General features: G+C 39.8%; 1 long non-coding RNA gene across 1 annotated transcript in view; it reads left to right on the forward strand.

Moving 5' to 3' along the window:
- LOC131382271 (uncharacterized) overlaps nt 1-23,465 on the forward strand; it is a 148,189-nt gene that overhangs the window by 92,446 nt on the left and 32,278 nt on the right. Inside the window, exon 2 of the long non-coding RNA XR_009211581.1 lies at nt 16,761-16,818. This is a non-coding gene — a long non-coding RNA (uncharacterized LOC131382271). The remainder of the gene's footprint in view (nt 1-16,760; nt 16,819-23,465) is intronic.

Consider the following 23,465-nt stretch of genomic DNA (forward strand, 5'->3'; position numbering starts at 1 on the left):
TGGAGGACCCAGCAAGAGGCCTCCATCTATGAACCAGAAATCAGGATCTCACCAGGTTTCCCAGCCTGAAGAACTGGAAGAAATAAACTTCTGTTGTTTATAAGCTACCCAGTTTATGGTATTTTGTTGTAGCAACCCGAATGGATTAAGACAAGCCTCATTTTTATTTTCAGTCTATGTTGGTAAATCCCAGCTTAGGGATTTGCAGTTTGAGGGACAAGTTTTGATCATCAGTTCTTCCTCTTTTAACTTTTTTCTTTCATTATTTTTAATTGACACATAATTGTGCATATTTATGGGGTACATCTTGATACATGTATATAATGTGTAGTGATCAAATCAGAGTAATTAGCATATCCATCATCTCAAACATTTTTCACTTCTTTGGGAATATTCAAAATCATCTGGCTATCTGAAAATATACAATAAGTTGTTGTTTATAGTCACCCTACAGTGCTGCAGAACACTAGAACTTGTACCTTCTATCTAGCTATAGTTGTGCATCCATTAACCAACCTCTCCCTATTTTCTCCTTCCCTCTAGTAACCATATTTCTACTTTCTGCTCCTATGAGATCAGCTATTTTAGCTTCCACATAAGGGTAAGAACATGCAGCATTTATTTTTCTGTCCCTGGCTTATTTCACTGAACATAATGTCCTCCAAGCTCATCCATGTTGCTGTAAATACCAGGATTTCATTCTTTTTATGGCTGAATAGTATTCCATTGTGTATATAGGCCACATTTTCTTTATCCATTTATTTCTTAATGAGCACTTAGTTTGGTTCCATATCTTGGTTATTGCATATAGTGCTGCAATAAACATGGAGGTGTGGATAATCTCTTCAACATACTGATTTCCCTTCCTTGGGGATAGCTAGATCATAAGGTAGTTCTATTTTTTAGTTTTTTGAGGGACCACAATACTGTTTTCCACCATGGCTGTACTAATTTGCATCCCTATCAACAGTGTATAAGAACTCCCCTTTCTCCATATCTTTGCTAGCCTTTTTTTTTGTCTTTTTGATAATAGCCTTTCTAATGGGTGAAATGATATCTTGTGGTTTTGGTTTGCATTTCCCTGATGATTAGTGATGTTGAGCATTTTTTCATATACTGGTTGGCCAGTTGTATATTTTTTTTTCTGAGAGATGTGTATTTAGTTCATTTGCCCATTTTAAAATCAGATTATTATGATTATTTTTTGCTGTTAAGTTCCCTGTATATTCTGGATACTAATTCCTTGTTGGATGAATGGTTTGCACATATTTTCTCCCATTCTTTAGGTTGTCTCTTCACTCTGTTGATTGCTTCATTTGCCATGCAGGAGCCTCTTAGTTTGATATAGTTCAATTTGTCTATTTTTGCTTTTGTTGCAGGTGCTTTTGCAGGCCTATCCATAAAATCTTTGCCTGTTCCAATGTCTTGAAGCATTTCTGCTACGATTTCTTCTAATAGTTTCATAGTTTGGGATCTTATATTTAAGTCTAATTCATTTTACTTTTTTTTATACATAGTAAGAGATAGGGTTTAGTTTCATTCTTCCATGTATGGATATTGTATTAGTCTGTTCTCATGCTGCTAATAAAGACACATCCAAGACTGGATCATTTATAAATGAAAGAGGTTTAATTGACTCTCAGTTCAGCATGGCTGGTTACACCTCAGGAAACTTACAATCATGGTGGAAGGGAAAGCAAAGACATCCTTCATCACATGGTGGCAGCAAGGAGAAGTACAGAGCAAAGGGAGAAACCCCTTATAAAGCCATCAGATCTCATGAGAACTCACTCACTATCACGAGAATGGCATGAAGTAACCGCCCCCATGATTCAGTTACCTCCCATCAGGTCCCTCCCACAACCTGTGGGGATGATGGGAACTACAGTTCAAGATGAGACGTAGGTGGGGACACAGCCAAACCATATCAGATGAGCAGTTTCCCCATCACCATTCATTGAATAGACTGTCTTTTCCCCAGTAAATGTTCTTAAGATCTTTGTCAAAAATCAGTAGGCTGTAACTGTGTGGATTTATTTCTGGGTCCTCTATTCTGGTCCATTGGTCTACATGTCTGTTTTTATGCAAGTACTATGCTGTTTGGGTTACTATAATTTTGTAGTATATTTTCAGTCAGACAGTGTGATGCCTCCAGTTTTGTTCTCTTTGCTTAGGATTGCTTTAGCTATTTGAGGTCTTTTGTGGTTCCATATGAATTTTAGGATTGTTTTTCTATTTCTTTGAAGAATGTCATTGATCTTTTGATAGCGATTGCATTGAATATGCAGATTGCTTTTGGTAGTATGCTCATTTTCACAAAGAGCGTGTTCATGAACATGGAAGGTCTTTTCATTTTTTTTTTGTCCTCTTTATTTCATCAGTGTTTTATAGTTTTCATTGATGAGATCTTTTACCTCTGTGGTTACATTTATTTTTAGGTATTTTATTTTATTTTATTTTTGTTGCTATTATAACTGTGATTACTTTCTTGATTTCTTTTTCAGCTAGTTTATTGATAGTCTATAAAAAATGCCACAGATTTTTATGTGTTGATTTTGTATCCTGCAGCTTTACTGATTTTTAAAAATCAGTTCTAAAAGTTTGATGGCACTCTTAGGGTTTTCTATGTGTAAGATCATGTCATCTGCAAATAGGGACAATTTGACTTCTTCTGTTCCAGTTTGGATGCCCTTTATTTTTTTCTTTTGCCTAATTACTCTGGCTAAGACTTCCAAAGGTCTACTTTTGACATTTATATTTTAATTTTTTTGTGCTCTCTAGTTTCGCTGTTTCTTTTAAAAATTTTGTTCAATATTGATGCATACTTACAAGGACTTTCTTCAATACTGGACAATTCTCAGCTTTTTTTTTAAATATTGCCTTTCCATTTTTACCTTTATTCTCTTTTTCCAGAACTCCTACTTAATGGATATTAGAAATTCTCAGTATATTACTCATCTTTTAACAGCTCTTCTTTTAAAAAAAATCTCTATTTCTCTGTGTACACTATAGAGAAAACATTTTTGTATTTTCTTCAAATTCCCCAATTCTCTCTTTAATTATGCCCAGTCAAGTTATTATCCTATTATCCTGTTGAGTTTCTTAGATCAACTATATTTTTCAACTTAATGGTTGTAATTTAAAAAAATATTCACTTGTTCTTTTTACATTTCTATTTCATAATTTTATTGTTATTTGTAGATATGATTCCTTCATTTATCTCTTCATAGATCCTAAACATATTTATTTTGAGGCCTATTTCAGATTGTTTTCTTATTTTATTTCTATCTGTAGTGAACTCATATTTTGATTGTTAATTTTGTTGGCTTTTTTCCTATCTCTCGCTTTATTTGGAACTTATATTTTTAGGCTCATTTTAAATGGGTGGATGTTTTTCTTTCACTCTTTCCTTATTTTAATTTAATTTACTCTCCATTTAATGGTTTTGAAATGACTGTCCGTAGGCCCCACAGAACCATGCCTTTTATTGGTGGCCTAGGACTCATGCTCTGCAGTGAAACTGGGCATGGTGTAGCTTTGGCTGGCTGGTGGTTTGATTCCTTTCCTGATCTTAAGGCTCTGTCTGCTTTATTTTGCTGAAGCATTTGGCAATAACTTTTAGGAGGCCCAGAAGTCAACCCCAAAATACATTTTATTCTGTAGTTTCTTAATTGTTAATATCATGTGTAAAACATTATCCCTTGCCTCCTCCCACTTTAGATGAGTAATTTAACATGTAAATTCCCCCTTCTCTCCTCCTTCTTGGTTTTGCTAATATGATTTGGGATTTTAAATCAGAATTATTGCTCTAAATTTATTATTTTAAATGGCCAGCTTCTCTCTTAAACTGGGAATGCTTCAGTGTAATATAATAGGAACACCCATGATTCTCTAAACTTCCATAAATGAAGCGCTAGTGATCATAAAGAAGATGAAGAAATTTTGGGGGACTGCCAATTTCCCTTCACCTGGGTGATAATTGTAAAAAATGAAACATAAAAGTGGCCTAAATAAAACAGACAATCTTTGTAGGTCTTTCTAATAGTTATCTTTGTTTCAGTGCAGCTTTTAGCTTATGTCCTGGTTATAAATAGGTTACATAGTAGGCATTGGAAATATTCATGAGAGTTTGGAGGTATTTAAATGGCAAGTATTTGCAGGCACTGGGGTTACAGCAAAAACTAAAAGCTAGATGGTCTACACTATCATGGAATTTATCACAGTTAAACAAACTGTGAGCCATTTGTGCTTCCTCTTCAAGTTCACCTTCAACACATTTCATCTGTCTTCCATCTCCATGGCTCTGCTAAAGCTGCCTTGGTCAAGGATGCTCATGGTCTCCATGTTGCCAAACCTAATAGAACTCACTGTACTGGACTTTTTGGCAACATTCATGAGAGTTGACTGCCTATCTTTCTTAAAACACTTTTCCCTCTTAGTTTTGATGAAACAAACTCCTATTTTTCCTCCTGTTTTTCTGGCTGCTCCTTGACTTTTTGACTAATAAATATTAGAATTCCCAGGGCTTATTCCTGAGTCTTATTTTCTATCAATACTCTCTCCTTATGAAACCTTAATCAGTCCCATAGCTTTAAATAATGCATAATGAGGATTCTCAGTTAATTTTCAGCTCTAAACCCTCTCCCAAACTGCAAACTCATAGGACTAATTTCCTGTTTGATATCACTACATGGATGTGTAACAAATATTTCAAACTTAACATGTCTGAAACAAACCAGGAATTGTCACCCATCCAATGGTTCCTTCCCAATTCCCCCCAGCACTGAACCTCAGTAAATGATCCTACCAGACAGTTGCTAAGCCAAAATCTAGAAATATCTTATCACCGTTTCTTTAACCCCAACATCCAATCCATCAGATCACCTACAATATACATGTCGACTCTACCATGTCTCTCCATTCCCATCACCACTATGAAAGTTTAAGCCACCATCACCTCTTGTCTGGACCACAGCGATTGATTCCCATTGGTCTCTCTGGTTTTTTGCATGCCTCATTCCAGTGTCTTCTTTGCATGGCCAACTAATCTTTTTAGAATATGAATCATGTCATGTTATTCTCCAACTTAAGACCCTCAGTGATTTCCCAGTGAATTTAGAAAAAGTCTAAATTTTCTTAACCTGGCTTATTGCAGCAAACTCACCTTATTCTATTCTCCCTTTAGTTCTTTCTCTTCCTAAACATGGCAAGTTTCTGTGCCTTAGATATTTGGTATTTTCTTTTCCCTCTGCCTGGGAGATTCCTTGCCTGTCTCTCTGCAAGGTTTTGACATAAACATGACATCCTCAAAGACATTTCCTCCAACCACACTTATCTAAAGTATCTCCTGGATTGTTTAGTTCTGTTAATATTTTCTTTTTTCCCTTTATACTAGTATGTGGAATTTTCTTGTTTGTTTCTTTACTATCTATCTATATCCATTAGAATGTAAGTTCCCTAATGGCAGAGACTTCATCTTGTTCATGGATGTAGTCTTATAACCTAGAACTAGGATGACAATATAATTTATTTTCCAAATTGGGACACTTTTGTTTGTGCTAAAATACTATGATGAGTGAGATGCAAGGACAACAGGTGTAAGCACAGACTACACCAGGCAAATGGGGATTTATAGTCAAGCTGCCTAGAGCATTGGCTGACATCTAATTAGCCCTCAATAATGAACTGTTAAAAACAATTACAGAATCACATGCTGCTAAGTGAAGGAAGCCAGTATGAAAAGGATGACTACTGTATGATTCTGTTTATATGAGATTGTAGTGAAGACAAAACTATAGCAATGGTAAACAGATCAGTGATTGCCAGGGCTTGGGGAAGGGAAAGAGTTGAATAGGTGAGGCATGAGGGATTCTTTAGGACAGTGAAACTGACCTATGTGATGCTGCCATGGTGAATGCATGGCATCTTGCATTTGTTAAAATCCACAGAACTTTGCAAACAGTGAGCTTTCTTATATACAACTTTTTAAAAATCACTTAGGAGGTCAGGGGATCCCAGGATGGAATATAGGCTACAACAAAAGAATTTAATGCGTTATAAATGTATATGATAACCTCACTGAAGGAAGTGACAGGGTTGGGGTTGGGGAGGTACTGACCTGTATAACTTTGAAAATGAGTGGAGACTGGAAGACTAAAGCCATAGTAACTGCACATAAGCACTGTTCTATTTGGTAAAGCTTTTCCTTGCCTGGCTCTCTGCAAGGTTTTGACACAAATATGACATCCTCAAAGATGTTTCCTCCAACCACACTATCTAAAGTATCAGTTACAATAGGAGCAAGCTGAAGAATGCTGTAGGCAATGAGTGGGCGGACACACAGGCAAAAAACAAAAGATAGCATTGCAAAAACATTAGCAAGGCCAGTATCCTATATCCATCACTCTTTCTTCACACGAAAGCTCTTTTTTTAAGAGCTCCTGAAAGGACTGTTAGGATTCCCATTTTACAGATGAGGAAATCAAGACCCTGAGTGAGAGGTAGTGCTTTTCCCAATGACATACAGCCTATTGGTGGTTAAAACAGAACAGGGAACCCAGCCTATCAGAGTCTAAAACCTGTACCATTCCTCTCATGTTACTCTCCATTTGCTTAAGAATCCTATATAAGTTGGCTGTAGTCAAACAGTTTCTCACTTCTGAAAATGAACAAAACTGAGTGGGTATGGAGCTAACATGCAGATCAGCAGGGGGGCTGGGAAACATTGACCACGGCAGCCACTAGTTCTCACTAAGTTGCTCTCACAAGCAGCATTCTCTTACTTGCCAGGAACCAGAGCCCTATGAAACCAGAGGTCAAATTCCAACCTATGAACCCAAGGGAAATTATGTATCATGAAAATATGGCCTGGGAGCTGGAACCAAAAAAAAAAGTCCTGTTATGGAAATGAGAATGAGAATAGTAGAAGGAAAGGCACGGTTGGAGACAGGCTGTACTGGGACTGGGGTGGTGGGGAGATGAGCAAGGTGAGCAGCTCAGTCTCCACGTGGCAGGTGTCCCCAGGAAGAATCAAGAGTTGGCCCAACGCTGCTCATTTAAATGGCTCTGCTGCCACCTCTACCTCCCACCTCCTTCCTCCTCCTCCATCACCATTATGTAGCAAGCTGCTAAAAAACCAGGAAGAACTGTCCAAACCTAGCACCTGCCTAAAGAGGATCATGGTTGTCTTCCACCTGCTGGGCCTGGGAACGGGGCAACATTTTCTGGAGTAGCATAGGAAAAGAGATACCGTAGCCTGAAAACAAACTCAAGTGCTAGACTTCAGCATTATAGCACTGATAATAAAGAGTCCATAAAATGCCCCAAAAAAGGCCAAAATATTTTTTCTGACCACCCACACCAATGTAAAAAGGCACTCAGAGGGGGTTGAATATTTGGCAAACTAGTTATAATGGATCATAAGCTCAACTGCTTTTAAGCTAAAGGGCTGGGGATAAGTTTACTAATGAAAAGGGATGGCAAGTATAATACTGTCTGATATTGATGGTCAAAACAATGTGAGGCTTGGAAAGGGGAACTGGTAATCTGTTTTGTCCCTCTGTCCCAGTTCCCAGGTGGAATGATTCCTAGGTTCAGCACTGTGGCATCCTTTGTGGCCCCTTCAGCCTTCCTACTCAGGCTCCAGAACTGGAGCTGATTTGTCCTGGGTCCCACCCACCTAGAGGATGGCCTTTTCAGAGTTTGACCTGTTGTTTGTGTGGTCGTTTGATGAAGGGCCAGAATTTTCTCTAGGGTGAATTAAATTTTAGGGATCCAGGTTTGGGGCACACCCAGTATCTCCTAATGACTTAGCTAAAGAGACTCAATTTTACCGCACAGATGGAGTCAGGCATGTTGTTCTCTTTCCAAGCAAGCTGGAATCAAAGGGAGGTGTGGTACAGGCTCAGAACTTTGAAGCTGGAAGCAATTGACATTTGGATCCTGGAGGAGGAAGGGGAAGTATTTGTGGTTCGATGTTTACATTGGCTCAGATAACAGGGCTCAAACGGTTGCGGTCTTACTTTCTCATCATCACGCCCTCCTGCATCAGCCTCACGGAGCTGGCTAAGTAGGGTCCTACAGACATTCCTCACTGCTGACCTTTGTCCTGGCTGTTTCTAACACAAGCACCATTAGCTGTCCTGTAGCTTGGGATATAAAATGTCGGAGAGTGGGGGTGGCGTGGGAGTTCACCAGGTCAGCCTGCTGCGCTGACTCTGAGTCCTATATAGCATTCTCTGTTAATTGTTTGAAGTTCTGTGCAAGAAGGTGGCACCACCCTGAAATATTAACATAAGATGAGGCTACTTGGGGGAAAATATATGAGCAATGTAAGTTAAGTACTACGAATTCTTTTTTAAGAAAACATGCCAGAAGGATAACACTTTTCTATGAATACTTCAAGGAACATACTGAGGCAAGCTGTATACTGGTACCATCTTGATCTTAACGCTGAGGACACTGTTGGTGCTCATCTTTGGAAATGGTCTTGGGGGACTTGCTACATTCATTTGCATGCCATCAATAGTGAGTCTTCATTCTTGAAGGACGTATTTGATTTGAGGAAGAGCCAAACTTCATAATAACCTCAATCTAGAATGATAGGTGATTTGGCAGAGAATTATTGTTTTGGGTAGAAATAATTATAAAACCTTTTTTTCTCTTCTAACATCGTCTTTCTGACTGACATCACAGAGTCTAAGATTTTCAGTTTTGGAAACATTTGGAGAAATAATGAAAGGCATTCCAAAAGAACTTCATGCTGAATGCCATTTGGACAATCTAAACTCAGTCCTGAATTTGGAATACCAATATCATCTATTCAGGGACTGTTAAAAACATGGTATTTCAAGCCAATAAAATTAGTAATACTAACACTTGTGCAATACTTTTAACTTTTCAGAGGGCCTTTGGAACCCGTATGTAGTGGTTACCAAGTTCCAGTGAGGCAATATTTGATCACAAAGATGTTTAACCCCTTTGAGTCTAAAGAAAGGGGCTTAAACTAACGTTTGATCCTCTGATTGGATGAAAACTTAACTTTTAAAATACATACTGTCATATTTTATGGTGAAGTGGTTATGAATTTAAGATATATACATTGCACATAGTAAGCACTAAAAAAAATGTCCATTGTGATTACTCAGTCACACTATAACATAGCAGGGCAGATATTCTCAATCTCAATTTTATTTGATTGGCACAATGATCTTGATTGAGATGTGAAAATGCGCAAAAAATAAAGGGTCAGTTTAAAACTTTCTAAAACTCCCTGTATGCAAGCTAGATTATAACAATATCTGTTTTTCTTATCAGTTACTCTAGTGAACAATACACTCTGTTTTAGAACACTATGACTAAATAGGAATTTGTAAAGCCCATTGTTTCTTACTTTTTTCTTATCAGACCATTCCTGAAAAAAGATTTAATACACATGGATGCTTAAAAAATTATAAGAATAATGCAGATTGATATGATACATTCATTCTACTGTATGTTCATTCAAAATTGAAGCAAAGGGTTGCAAATTCATTTCCCAGAGAATCTGTTAGAAAACTTTGTAGGATTTTTGGTTATGAAAATAAGTGAAAATGTCCTCCTCAATTAATGCTATTAAATTTGGGATTTAGATGGTAAAATTTAAGTCTTAGGACATAAATTACTTCATTTTTCAGCCAAAATGCTATGATACATGAATGCCTTGTAATTGAAGACAAGTCACTTAATTCAACTGGATAATCTGGCCAAGTTATTCAGTCACTTTAAGTCTAAATTTCCCCATCAATAAAAAGAGGTTATTAAAAATACTTAATATTAGGCTAGGAAAGAATATATGTGAGTGTTACGAACAAATACCTGATAGTCATTTGCCTAGGTGTGTCTGTTAGGGAGCGAATTGTTCTGAGAAATAAGAGGTGATATATTGAAAATACTTAGCACCATGACTGCCACATTTAAGCTCTCAATAAAGAAGAGTTATCAATATTATTATTACTACTGCTATGATGACTGCTACTACTATTGTTCAAGATTTTCATTCAAATGAGCTCACACTCTCCCCAGTTCCAATAAATAATTTGGTCAATTATCACAAGATGCTATATTTTATTACATATATGCATGTCCCAAGAAGCTGAAAAGGATCCACAAGCATTTTAAGAGAGCGCCTTTTACTGGTCCAAGAGTTAAGATTTATGTGTATTCATGAACATAGTGAAGAAAATTAGCCTGGGCTGGAAGAGAGGAGAGGGTATGGAGGGGTTACGACTCCTGCGTAACCCTGGTTTCTGGGACATGGCAAGGAACCAACAGAGAGAAATTGTGAGAGGGGAAAATTCTGCTTACTGCAGAGTGCTTAAGACTAAGGAGCCATGGTCGTTGGGTGGGGGTGGTCAGCTTTATGCCTCTGCACAGGGTATAGAGAAGTCCCATGTGGAGAGAATGAGGGGTGCAACCCATATGTCCAGCTCCCAACCCACCAGCTCAAGGCATCAGGGTCTGAACAAAGAGGGTTCAGATGAACAGAAACAAAAAGGGTCATTTGATGGACGCATCCAGATGGCCTGAGCCAAGTCCTCTTGGAGCTCAGTCACCATCTCCCTACAATGCCTTCCATCCAATCCCCTCAAAGCCCCCAAGTCACCTTCCAGTGAGTCCCATAGCACCCTGTGCATCTTAGGGTAACTGGTGCACTATGTAAATTCAACCCCCCAAGGAGAGACAGAAAAATGGTTCTATTTTTTCCCTGCTTTATGCTCTCAAATACTCTGTTTGAATGTCTCAGAAATGCATTTGTTACATTTCCTCTGAAGCTGAGGATGGGAGGAGGATGGAGGGAGCAGAAGTGCCTGCTCTCAGCCACATGGAGTGGGGTCCCTTACCTCACCCTACTCTGTCTCCTGTGATGGGCTTCTGCTGAAACTGTGGTCTCTGTGTTGGTGAACAGCAACATTTTTTGGGGGGTGGGAGATGTTCTTCACCTGGAGACACAGCTACCACTGTGTGCCCTTCCTCACTCTCCAAGGCCCTCTGAAAACTAGGAAGAGGAGAAATTTGCTCCATGTTCTTCCTGGGCATACAACACCACATTGCCTTCATGCACTGATAGCTCGCAAGAACTTTCTGCCTTAAAAATCTCAGGACAAAAAGCAGACAGCACTCCGTACATTTTCATATGCCCTCAACTTTAGGGAGCCCAGATACAACTCTCTTGAGTAAGAAAAGTCCATGGTCCACTAATCAGACAGCTCCAGAGAAGACTCATGGGTCACTCAGCACAGCACTCACCCAGATGGGATGCAAGAAGCAGGACTCCCTTGCCATTTTACATCCCCACCAACAGTGCACAAGGGTTTCAGTTTATCCACCAACACTTGTTATTTTCTGTTGTTGTTGTTGTTTTTTAATCAGGGCCATCCTGATGAGTGTGAGGTAATAACTCACTGTGCTTTTGCTATTGTTGTGTTTATTGTTGAGTTTATGAGTTGTGTATGTATTCTGTATATAAACCCTTTATCAGACATGATTTGCAAATATTTTCTCCCATTCCATTTCTCTCAGTCACCCAGTTGATTGTATCCTTTGATGGACAGAGATTTTTTATTTTGATGTAGTCCAACTTATCTATTTTTTCTTTTATTGGCCTTTGCTTCTAGTATCATATCCAAGAAGTCATTGCCAAATCCAATGTCATAAAGCTATTCCTTTTGTTTTATTCTAAGAGTTTTATAGTTTTAGCTCTTACACTTAGGTCTTTGACCCATTTGAATTAATTTTTATATATGGCATAAGGAAAAGTTTCCAACTTCATTCTTTTGCATGTGGGTATCCAGTTTTCCCAACACCATTTGTTGAAAATGTTATTTCCCTGTATTGAGTGGTCTGGGCAACCTTGTTGAAAATCATTTGATCAGATATAGGAGGGTTTATTTCTGAGCTGTCTATTCTGTTTTTTCTATATGTTTGTCTTTATGCCAGTACCAAACTGTTGTGATTTCTATAGCTTTATAATAAAATTCGAAATCAGGAAGTATGAGACTTCCAACTTTGTTCTTCTTTTTCAAGATTGTTTGGCTATTCAGGATCTCTTGAGATTCTATATGAACTTTAGAATGGATCTTTCTATTTCTGCAAATAATGCAGAAATTTTGACAGAGATTGCATTGAATCTATAGCTCTCTTTGGGTAGTATTGATGCCTTAACAATATTAAGTCTTGCAGTTCATGAACACACAGTATCTTTCCATTTATTTGTGCCTTTAATTTTTTCACAAATGTTTTATACTTCTACTTAATAAGTCTTTTTCTTGGTTCAATTTATTCCTAAGTATTTTATTATTTTTGATGCTATTGTAAATTGAATTGTTTCCCTGATTTCCTTTCCAGATTGTTCATTGTTAGTGTATAGAAACACAGCTGACTTTTGTGGGCTGATGCTGACTTAATTCTACAACTTTACTGAATTTATTAACAGGTTTTGTTGTTGTTTTGTTTTAGTATGGAATCCTTATTGTTTTCTATGTATAAGATCACTTTGTCTGTGAATAGAAATAATTTTACTTATTTCTTTCCAATTTTGATGCTTTTAATTTCATCTTCTTGCCTAATTGCTTGGACTAGGGCTTCTAGTACTATATTTAGTTAAAGTGGCAAAAATGAGCATACTTGCCTTGTTACCATTCTTAGAAGGAAAACTTACAGGGTTTCACCATTGGGTATAATGTTAACTGTGGACTTTTCATATATGACCTTCATTATGTTGAAGTAGTTTTCCTCTATTTCTAGTTGTTGAGTGTTTTTATCATAAAAGGGTGTTGAATTTCATCAGATGCTTTGTCTGCATCAATTGAGATAATCATGGCTTTTTTTTCGCTTCATTTTGTTAATGTGGTATATTACATGGGTTGATTTTTGTGTGTTGAACCATATTTGCATTCTAGGAATAAATCTCACTTGCTTATTGTATATAATACTTTTAATGTAGTGTTGAATTCTGTTCACTCGTATTTTGTTGAGAATTTTTGCATCAATATTTAGGAATATTGTTCTGTTGTTTCCTCTTTTTGTGTGGTCTTTGTCTGGCTTTGGTATCAGTGTAATATTGGGTTCATGGAATTAGTTTGAAAGTGTTTCCTCCTCTTTGGAAGAGTTTGAGGAGGGTTGGTGTTAATTCTTCTTTAAATTCTTAATAGAATTCACCAATGAAGCCATTGAGTCCTGGTCTTTTCTTTTTTGGGAGGTTTCTGGTTACTGATTCAATCTCTTTCCTGGTTATAGGTTTATTCAGATATTTTTTTTCTTCATGATTCAGTCTTTCTGGGTTGGATGTTTCTAGGAATTTGTCCATTTAAGATACATTATCCATTTTGTTGGTATACAACAGTTTATAGTACTCTCTGATAATCTGTATTTCTGTAAAATTGGTTGTAATGTCAATTATTCACCATATTTTTATATTCAGGCCATCCAGTCCTTATCCATGTTGAGATATTTAGAAACATTTTTCCCTTCCCAAAGTGAGTGCACCAGAAATTCTTTATTGAACTGAACATAAAATAGAAAAGCACTGGACCCCTTCCATCATGTGGACAACCCAATCTGGGCACGTTCACTGAGAAGGATGGACCTGGAGAAGGAGGCAGCAAAGGCAAGGCCAGCAGGTTGGAACTTTGGCCCCCAGGGCTGGGCTCTGAGGGCTGACCCTGAATGTTGAATGATGACACTCGGTGAAATGTAGTAGTGTCTTCAGACATGGCATGGGTCACAGAGGCATAGTGGTCCCACTCATCTAGGCAGCCCAGAGCCTACAGTGTGAACTTAAACCAGACCAAGGGGGTCTGAGGGTCCCACATGCATATTTAAAGCCCAGTTCTGGCAGATGTGGAGCTCAGCAGAGGTGTAGTGTATTAATCTACAGGGGGACTTGTCTTACAGGGCTGAAACCTGGCCCTCATGGTGCTCTTGGAGAAGCAGAGTCTAGGCTGGGGGTCCCTCAGTGAGCTTCTTCAGGACAGAATGGAGGTATTCCCATTTCCTGCCCTATCATAGTAGTGACCAGGAAGAGGCTATGGAGAACCATGAGCAGTATATATACAGAAGGGAGATGGCCAACTTTTGTCTCATGTAGCCTTCTTCCTCCAGTTATGACCCTATTCTCACAGAAGCAAATTCTCCATTGGAAAAGGCATGCCTTACTCCCCACTATGGACAGCAAAATTAGTCTGTTATTTTCACATAAGAGATGTCTTCTACTTGCCCGGCATGATTTCAGATCCTTATTTTCAGCACTTTCATTCCCACCTACCCCCAACCAAACCAAGAATCTCCCTTAGCCTCCTCATTAGACAACTTTTCTCATCACCCACAATTCATGCAGGGCTTGGCACTTAGCAGGTGTTTGATTGATAGGTGCTGAATGCTGGATTCTATTATTGTGGCCCTTCAGAGTGCCTTAGCTGAGAGAATATAGAGAAGAAATGTGTTCTCTGCTGAGATTGTAGGAGACCAAAGGGAAATGTGTGTGTCAATAAGTTTTTCCTCTATTTCATTCTTCTCATAAAAATTCAACTACCCAGAGACCAGTATTCTCATTTGAGGCCTTTTGAGAAGGAACACAGCAGATGACAGGCAATGCCAGCTAGCAATTTTTTTTCTTCAAAGCAGGTTAGCACGTTCAAATAAAACACATTGGAGAGGAATTACATAAAACCAAAACAGAAACTGTGAAGTGCAAGCTGATATTTTTAGAAGTTTGTATAATGACAGGTCAGATTCCTGAGGATTAGCCAAAGTGGCAAATCTAACACCACTTATTCGAAAAGGGGGCAAAAGATATAGCAGGCAATTATAGCTTAGCAGCAATTGTGGGGGGAAATAAACTCCTCTTGAACCCATTGAGAGAACAGCTTGAAAAGTGTAATTTGAATATAGATAGCCAACCAGAAGATTTCTACAAAGAGGGGGTGGGAAACTGATGGCGTGAGGAGAGGAAGGGAGGGGAGTTGCCACACGTTCATTATTTTCATATTTTAAAGCCCTGAACAGTTTGAAAAAATGATTGCCAGAGGGGACCAGGAAAATTAGTGGTTGTTTGATTCAGGATCAATTTTCAAATCTGCCCAGTTTATAATTGTGCAACTTTTGCTGTCATCACTCATGTGACTCAGGGTCCAGATGTTCAGGGTTGAAATGTCCCCAGGGCTTGCCACCTCCCTGGTATGTCCCCGAGCCTCCCTTTTTCCCCCACCAAACATTTTTCCCCTGGACTTATTTCTTTATATACAAAATGCCTGCATGGGGGCTTAAAAATAAAAGGGAAAAAAGAAACACTTAAATCCAGAGCTCGAGCGTAATGTGCATTATTTTTGGAAGAAGTGATGATGATTAAATCTGCACTCAGAAATGGGAGGCCAAGATCTTATTTTTCGCAAGAGCAGATTTTTATGAGAACAGAATTTTGGGCTTTTGGGGGAATGAGCAAGATATGGGCATGAAAGAGAGGAGGGGAGCAGAGGAGAGGAGACAAATTTGGATAACCTGATGGTTTTCATCAAGACTCAGTTGTATGGGTTTGTTTTTTTCATTTCCAACTTTTAGAATAATGGGAGAAATTCAGAGTTGGAAAGGATTTTAAGATTATTTGGTCCAGCTTTTCTTAAACTGGGTTCAGTCAACTCTTGGGGTCTACAAACATAATCTTAAGAGTCTATAAGTTCTTTGTGAAATTTTAAATTCTATATTCTCATTTTTTTGATGAATATTCTATTATAATATTGAGGACCTCTGAATGAGGACCTGGAGCCATGTGATTCTGGGACTGTGTTTATGTTGGTCGAAGGGATCACCCAAAGGGAACTTGTACTTTGGCTTGTCTGACTGTGAGTAGGTTAACAGGTCCTGATGTCACCATGATGGCTTCCAACCTGGTCTTCTTTGTACTCACACTTTGCCAGTAATGAACACTAGACTTACTTTCCATTGATAATTTTCCATTAAGAAACACTTTCATAGGGTATGCTGTTTGTTTCTAAAGTTTTTAAATTAATAAACACTTTGATGTCATGAAAATGATGTCCTGTAACAGATGACTGAAAGAATCAGGTTTAGTAGATAAATTACACATTTTGTAACGTTAAGATTAAATATTATCAGGTGTGCTACATGATTGAAAGTTTTCAGTAATTTTAAAAGAGAAGAGTCATGGGGAAGTTAGTGATCGCATAACACACAGATGTGTAGCCATACCAAATCCGAAAGTAATCGGGGTGTAGCCTTCAATGCTCTATTCATGTTGGGAATAGCAGCTTAGTTTCTGCCAAACAACATTATTTGTTATTTTAAATTAATGCATTTTATTACCTTTTGAGTTTCATTTCTATTCACTTAGTGAATATGACTTTATAGCTGTTCAATACTTATAAGAAGTTATACCCAGTTTTATAAATGTGTTAAGTCAACATTATGGATCTGCCAAAAAAATTTTCCCGTTAAAAGTGTCTATAACTTACTCCGGAGCAACACTAATCTAGTCCATTGCTCTCATTTAAAGAAATGATCTTCTTCTGTTTTATGATTATGTCTCAGTGTTGGAACTCCATAGTCTTTCCAAAGAAAACTCAACCATCTTATTTACATAAATATAGTTTGTTCTATATTCTTAGTGTAATTACACTTTCGCTGTTCCTGCATTTGCTCTGTTCCCTACCCCGCCCCCACCAGTGTGCCCTACATCTACTACAGCAAACTTCTGCTTGTGTTTCCAGATCAGCTTGTCAAAAAAGACTGCCTCTTTTGTGAAACCATTCTTCTTGTCCTGGCGTGGTGAGTGGCTCTCTTTTGTCTCCTACAGCTTTCAGTCTCTATGTCTCACACGGTGCTCTTCAAGGTCATTGAAAATATCTACTTACCCCTGAATGTCTCCATTTGAGCTTCTCAAAGGCATAGACCTAGCCTTACTCACACCCTATTCTAATCCATGGCTCATTGTTGATACTTAATAAAAGTCTATTAGATAAGTTTTAGACCTCTCTATACCAAAATAATACATCTTAAGAAAACCAGTCATCACACCATGCTTTCCCAGACCCAGCCTGCAATGGCATCCTTGCAAGACATCCAAGAGACATTTATTAAGCTGCTAGAATTATTTTTATTGAACTAGAGCATGAGAGGAATACAACAGAAACAGAGGGGAAATTCTCCAGCTAGACACTATAAAGATCTTTGGAATTTACATGCAGAAGTGGGCAGGCGACTGTCTCTAGGGTTAGCTTTTGACCTTTCTATTTGTGTTTGAGGAAAAAAGGTTGGAAGTTAATTCTTGTTTGAATCTGGCCTTGCGATTGGCCACAAGTGGGAGGGCTTCTCTCTGCAGGAAATGATGCCATCACATTGAGGAGTCGTTTTTTTGGACTGGCAAATGGAAAATGTTCTTAATGAAAACACAGAATAATCAGTCCAAGCGTGGAGGAGAAGCACTGGGAGGAGAAATGAGAAAGAATCCATATTAAATAGATGTGCCTACCAGCATACTGATGAGGAAAGGGATTTGGAGGTTATTGTAGGGGGAAGAAATCTTCAAGTTATTATCCTGATGCTTTTCTGTGGCTTAAAAAGTGAATATATGAAATGTGCCACAAGTGGAAGGAAAGTGCCAATCACTGGTGTCTAAACTAGAGGTGTGGTCATAATTTTTAGAGTCATGAGGGAAGCCAGTATTCTGGGCTATCACCTAGCTGAAGCCCTAAATGTACTTTTACTTGTCAGACTATTTGTCCAAACTTTTGTTTAGAAAATATTGTATCAATACAATCCTAAGCTTTGATAGGGTGTTCCAAGTGTGTCACTTATTTCTTCCTGTAACACTTTGAGGTAGGTACTAATATTTCCCTCATTTTACTCTGGAAATGGAGTCACCAAGCAGTTAGGAAATATGCCCAAGGTCAAATAACTAGTGGGTGGTGGAGCCTGTATTCTACCCACACAACCTAACTCCAGAGCCCAGGCTGTCCAGCCCCATCCTGTGCTGTCTGTACAGTGGAAAGAACATGGGCTTTGGAACCAGACCAGCCTACATGCACATCTTGACCACTGACCCTTGACACAGGACACGTTATTTAATATTTCTGAGCCTCTGTCATCGACTGAATAGCAATTACAATATTTAACTCACAGGGTTTTTTGTGTGGATTAAGTGAATGAATGCATGTAACATTCCTGGGGCAGTATAGAGAGTAGGTAAATAATTTCCCCACACCTAGATCATCCTTGCTTTAGGAATCCTCAAACCAGAGCCTTCAGGTTTTAGGAATGAGACATGATGTGTGAGGCATGAGCCTGGTTTCTGGGCAAGTGTCTGTGAGAATGTGTATCCCACTAGGCTGAGGTCCCAGTGATATCACGGAGGGGTGTGTGAATGCTCAGAGTCAGGGACTAATGTGATTGTTCCCCTGCCTCTGTATGTTCTCATTAAGAAGATATGGGCCGGGCGCGGTGGCTCATGCCTGTAATCCCAGCACTTTGGGAGGCAGAGGCAGGCAGATCATGAGATCAGGAGATTGAGACCATCCTGGCTAACACGGTGAAACCCCATCTCTACTAAAAAAATACAAAAAAATTAGCTGGGCGTGGTGGCAGGTGCCTGTAGTCCCAGCTACTCGGGAGGCTGAGGCAGGAGAATGGCATTAACCCAGGAGGCGGAGCTTGCAGTGAGCCGAGATTGCACCACTGCACTCCAGCCTGGGCAACAGAGCGAGACTCTGTCTCAAAAAAGAAAAAAAAAATGGCTTAGGAAAATGAGAAAAACGAGACTTTAAACTGCTTCCTCAAATCTTTTATGCTTTCTGCAAATACCTCTATAGCATACACAAATTTAGCTTTCACAGGGTGAGTGATTCACTCATGTCCTTTGCCAAGCTCATAGTGTCAAGTAAGGCTGAAGTATTATCTTCTTGGGGAAGGTCACAGAGTAAGCAACCCCACATTGATGGTGGAAGGTGGATGCCTAGAACCCAGTGTTCTCCCAGCCCAAACTATTCATATGGGGCAATGAAACAGACACCAACTCACTGGGAGATTCTTGGAATCATTTCCTCTATTCTAGAAATTTCAGGGTCTACAGGTGCAGAATTGTCTCAATCTACATTTAAGTCCAGAGTGAATGAACCATCTGGTGGCACCAAACCACAGCTCAGACCAGAAAAGATGTGCACTGCATAGCCAGACCCCTCCTGGAGTGCCTCCAGGTGACATGGGCAGAGTCTACCTGTCATTTCATTAACCTTGGGCTAATGAGAGACTACATAGTACACGAGTGAATTTTTTGGACACCATTTATGTTATTATGGGTTTTAAAATATGTGCTGAACATCTATTTAGGGACATACATGAACGACTAGGGATTCAGAAACAAAATAATAAACACAGTCCCCACCTTCCAGGAGCTCATGGTTGAACAAGGAGATAGTCAAATAAACTAGTATAACATGGCGTGACCAGAGCTGCCAAGGAGGGAAGCAAGGAATGCTCTGGGGCTTCGAGGGAGACACAGGAGGGGACTTTGAACCACTTCCCAGAGGAGGAACAGAAGGATGGGAGGGCATTGCAGCAGGAGGAAAAAGCTCGTGTGCTGGCCTGGAGGCTCATGGTTTGCTCAAGGAAGTGAAGAGAAGGAGCGTGAGACTGAGATATGAGCTCAAACAAGGAGAGGCTGGGTTACGAGGGCCCCAAATGCCACAATAAGAAGCTTAAGCTTTGTGCAGTACACAAGTAATTCTTAACCTTTTCTGGAACATAGAGTAGAGTAGAATTTGTGGTTCTTTTCTCTGGAAAAAATGTACAGTGATACACATATATTTTTACATTTTACATTCAACTTCAGGAAGGGCTGTAGACCCTCTGGTACCCATTAAGTATGTTTCCTAAATTTAAAATCCCCCACTAGCAGTAGGAGAGATCGGTGAAAAATTTTAAGTTGAGCAGGGCTATGTCTATGGGATCGCGGGACCGATAACCACTGAAACAGGAACAAGGATGACAGATTGGAAGAAGTACAGCCTGTAGGCAAGGAAGATGGGGCCACAGTTAGAAGTCTGTTGCAAAGGTTTAGACAAAACCATATTTTTTTTTCAAACTCTTCCATCTCCAAAGCTTTGGTTAGGTGATGGAAAAGATGCAAAACCCACTTGTTGAACTTAGAGCATTTTCAGCCCTATCCCCATCCTTTCTGGCAAAGGTTTCCTGGTCCTTAACCTCAGCCAGAAGGGAAGGCAAGAGAAGGGCAGGAAGAGAAGCTATGATCTCCAGGTGGCATCGCCAACCCCTGGGGACAGATCGCTGATACCTTGGAAATTTATCTCTGAGAATGTTTCTGGAACACCTTGTCCACTTCTAATAACCACAGTGGATCTCGCTTGGAAAAGAAGAAGTGTTCCAGTCATAGGGCTTCATGGAGCCCTCCTGGTTCTTCTGCATGTAGAAGGGGGGGCAGGGATGTGGAGAGGGAAGCGTGCATTAGTTTAGCAACCGAGTAGGGATTTAGGGATCTGAACTTAATCCCTGCTCTTCCTGTGAGACCCTGGGAAATGGTCTCTATGCTATTCTTCCTGCATCTATTAAATGGGAATAACAATAAAAATGCTAACCTGCTCTGGAAGGAGTAACGAGGAGGGGATTATAAAGCACTTCGTAAATACCGTACGAAGGTGATGCAGCAGTGATGGATGGCGGCGTTCACTGAAAGAAACAGCAGAATTACAGCCATGCTTGACTCTCTGGCAGACTTTTGATTTCTCCCATCAGAAAAGGTCCTCCCAGAAGCTCTGAGAAGAGGGCGCTCTGCATCTCTCTCGTCTTCTGCAGCTATGGATGTTGTGAAAGTCAGAGAGGGGAAAATGGGGAGAAAGAGTGGGAAGGGATCAGAGGGTTGAGCCAGCCCCACCACCTCTGGAAATAGCTGCCTGTGCAAGCCAGGGCTGGCTACATTGTACATATTTTTTAAATGTTTCAATTTAATTGAATTTCACTGAACCCAGAGAGCCATTGGGACTCGCTGTCCACCCATAAAGAGGGCAGGAGCTGCTCAGAATGGCTTAGGTTCCCCGAAGTTACATTGTGTTTTACTGATATGCCCATCCATCCAATTCCACGCCTGCTGCCTTTTCTTTAGGATCATTCTTACACCTGAATAATGTGGAAATGATGAGCCCTGTTGGAATGTAAACCAACCTGACATTCTCTTCAGACTCCCACAGGCTTGCTCCACAGAGGGATGCCTTGTTGGGCTTGAGTATTTTTCGAGACAGGTTTCTCACCATCTCTGTTAGTTGCTCTGGAATGTAAGAGGAGGGTGGTTACAGGTAACAGATTATTTTTAATTCTGCCTTGTTATTTGGAACTGGTTTTCCATATGTTGTTGTTGTTCAATTCCTTGCATGAATTTTCTCAAATATTTGTAACATATGTCATATCTATATGCAGATTTTAAATTATGGATGCCTTCATCCAATCATTTTCAAAAGGGGAAAAAAATCCAAGTCTAATACTCTCAGGCAGGACCACAGTCTCCTGGGCATCAGATATCGTTCAGGTAGACACATCTGGTGAAATGCATCACATCAAATTAATATCAAGGGTATTGAGACTCTGAGACTACAGGCAGACAATCCCTTTCTAATGTACTGCTTTTTAGATTGTTGGGGAAACTTGAATCCCAATTCTCCTGTGAAATGAGTGATACTAACATGCCTGCTCAAATGCTCAAAGTGAAGATCAAAGCTGCGGTGTCCAAATTGGCTTTGCAAACAAAGCAGCCCTTGCTCCCCCCCTTGGGGATACCGTGCTAATTTTATCAACTCTCCCTGGCTCTTCTGCTATTAAATAGCAATAAATAAATGGTTTTTTTTTTTCCTGGGTTTGCCAGTGGCTTATTTGTCTGACAAACAAGCTCATTTCCTTTTAAGTGTAAGGTTTTAGTCCAACTAATAGAATTAATCTATTTTTAATGAAAACGAGACTGGCTTTTACTTAGAAATCTACCTACCCATCTCCCTCTCTCTGCACCAGGCCCCACCCCCAGCATCTTCTCTGAACACATACATCCAGCCATGAATATTTCAATACATCTCGGGCATTCAGATCAATACAGGCAACTCTCAAGCCCTGTTGATTTTCAGAGGTTTGACTCGCAAGGGTGATAAAATATTTCTCAACTTATGAAACCTGAGTTAAAGAGGTTTTGCTGGCCCTTCGACTTTTGTCAGATATCTTTGTCTCTTTTTCTTTCCTCCTCCCATATTCCTTCTGCTCAGTCTCCCTTCCTCACCTGGTCTCCACTCTCCAATGCCCGCCCCCCGCCACCACCGCTGCCCCGCTTCCCATACAAAGCCCCGAGATGGAGATTTATGACTAAGCAATAAGTCCTGGAGAAGCAGGCGCTATTTTCCCACTGGGTCCACTTCAGGTCAGAGGAAGAAGAGGCCGAGGGAAGAGAACAGCCCTGAGCACAATCCAGCCCCCATCCATCTCGCCTGGGGGACTCTGCCAGCTCTCCTCCTGTCTCTCTGATTCATTTATCAGCACAGCCGACTCCTCCTCCTGCACACCCCTGAAGATGTAATCCCAGAAGGCGACCCTAGCAACATATGAGGAATTCCCCACTGAGGCACAGGAGCTGAGCTGCTCCATATGGGTACGAAATAAGCTAATTATACAGTCAGCCATGTCCAATGCCAGGATGCATGTTGTTATAAGTTTATCCAGGCTAGTTATGAAGCAGTGAGCCCAGGGTTCTTGGAAAATTTTCCTGAAGGTTTGGTGGTTGATCTACTGTGATACGCATTGGATTAGGTGTTTGGAGATCCTGGTTCAGATTTCTCTAGCTAGCCCTGGGATGTTGGTCAAGTCAAGTCACTTTCCTTCTTGGGCCTTCATTTCCTCATTTGTAAAATATATTCATCCATGCATTTATTTAACACACCTTTGTTGAATTCGTCCTATTTCCCAGGATTAGGGGATAGATGGTGAACAACATGAATATGCGTGTCTGCTCGCATGAAGCTTATTGTCTAGCGAGGATCAGCCAAGGATCTATGAATGTTTCTCCCTCTGCACTCCCACGTCGCTTGCCTCTGGATACTGCAATACAAGCTGTATATAAGTATGTTATTATAATGTTTTTGATCTGATCCCTCACTGGATTGCATGTTGCAGGTCAGGATGGATAGTGCTTAGAACTGTGGAGATGCTTGTTCACTGGATATTAGCCAACAAAGTTGGCCCTTTATATTTTGTGTCCCGTCCGGTGTTGAATAGGGCTGAGGATGCAATTGTGTATGCGGAGCCTCAGGGGAAACGCATTCAATAGCTGTTGATCCTGCCCTAATAGTTTTTCATCCCAAGTCTTTGGTAAGGAAAAGCACATGAAAGGACTTATAGTGAGCAGGTTATCAAGTTATCAATGTCAGTAAGTT

The sequence above is a fragment of the Hylobates moloch genome, unplaced genomic scaffold (genome assembly GCF_009828535.3).
Source record: "Hylobates moloch isolate HMO894 unplaced genomic scaffold, HMol_V3 SCAFFOLD_22, whole genome shotgun sequence".
NCBI lineage: Eukaryota > Metazoa > Chordata > Mammalia > Primates > Hylobatidae > Hylobates > Hylobates moloch.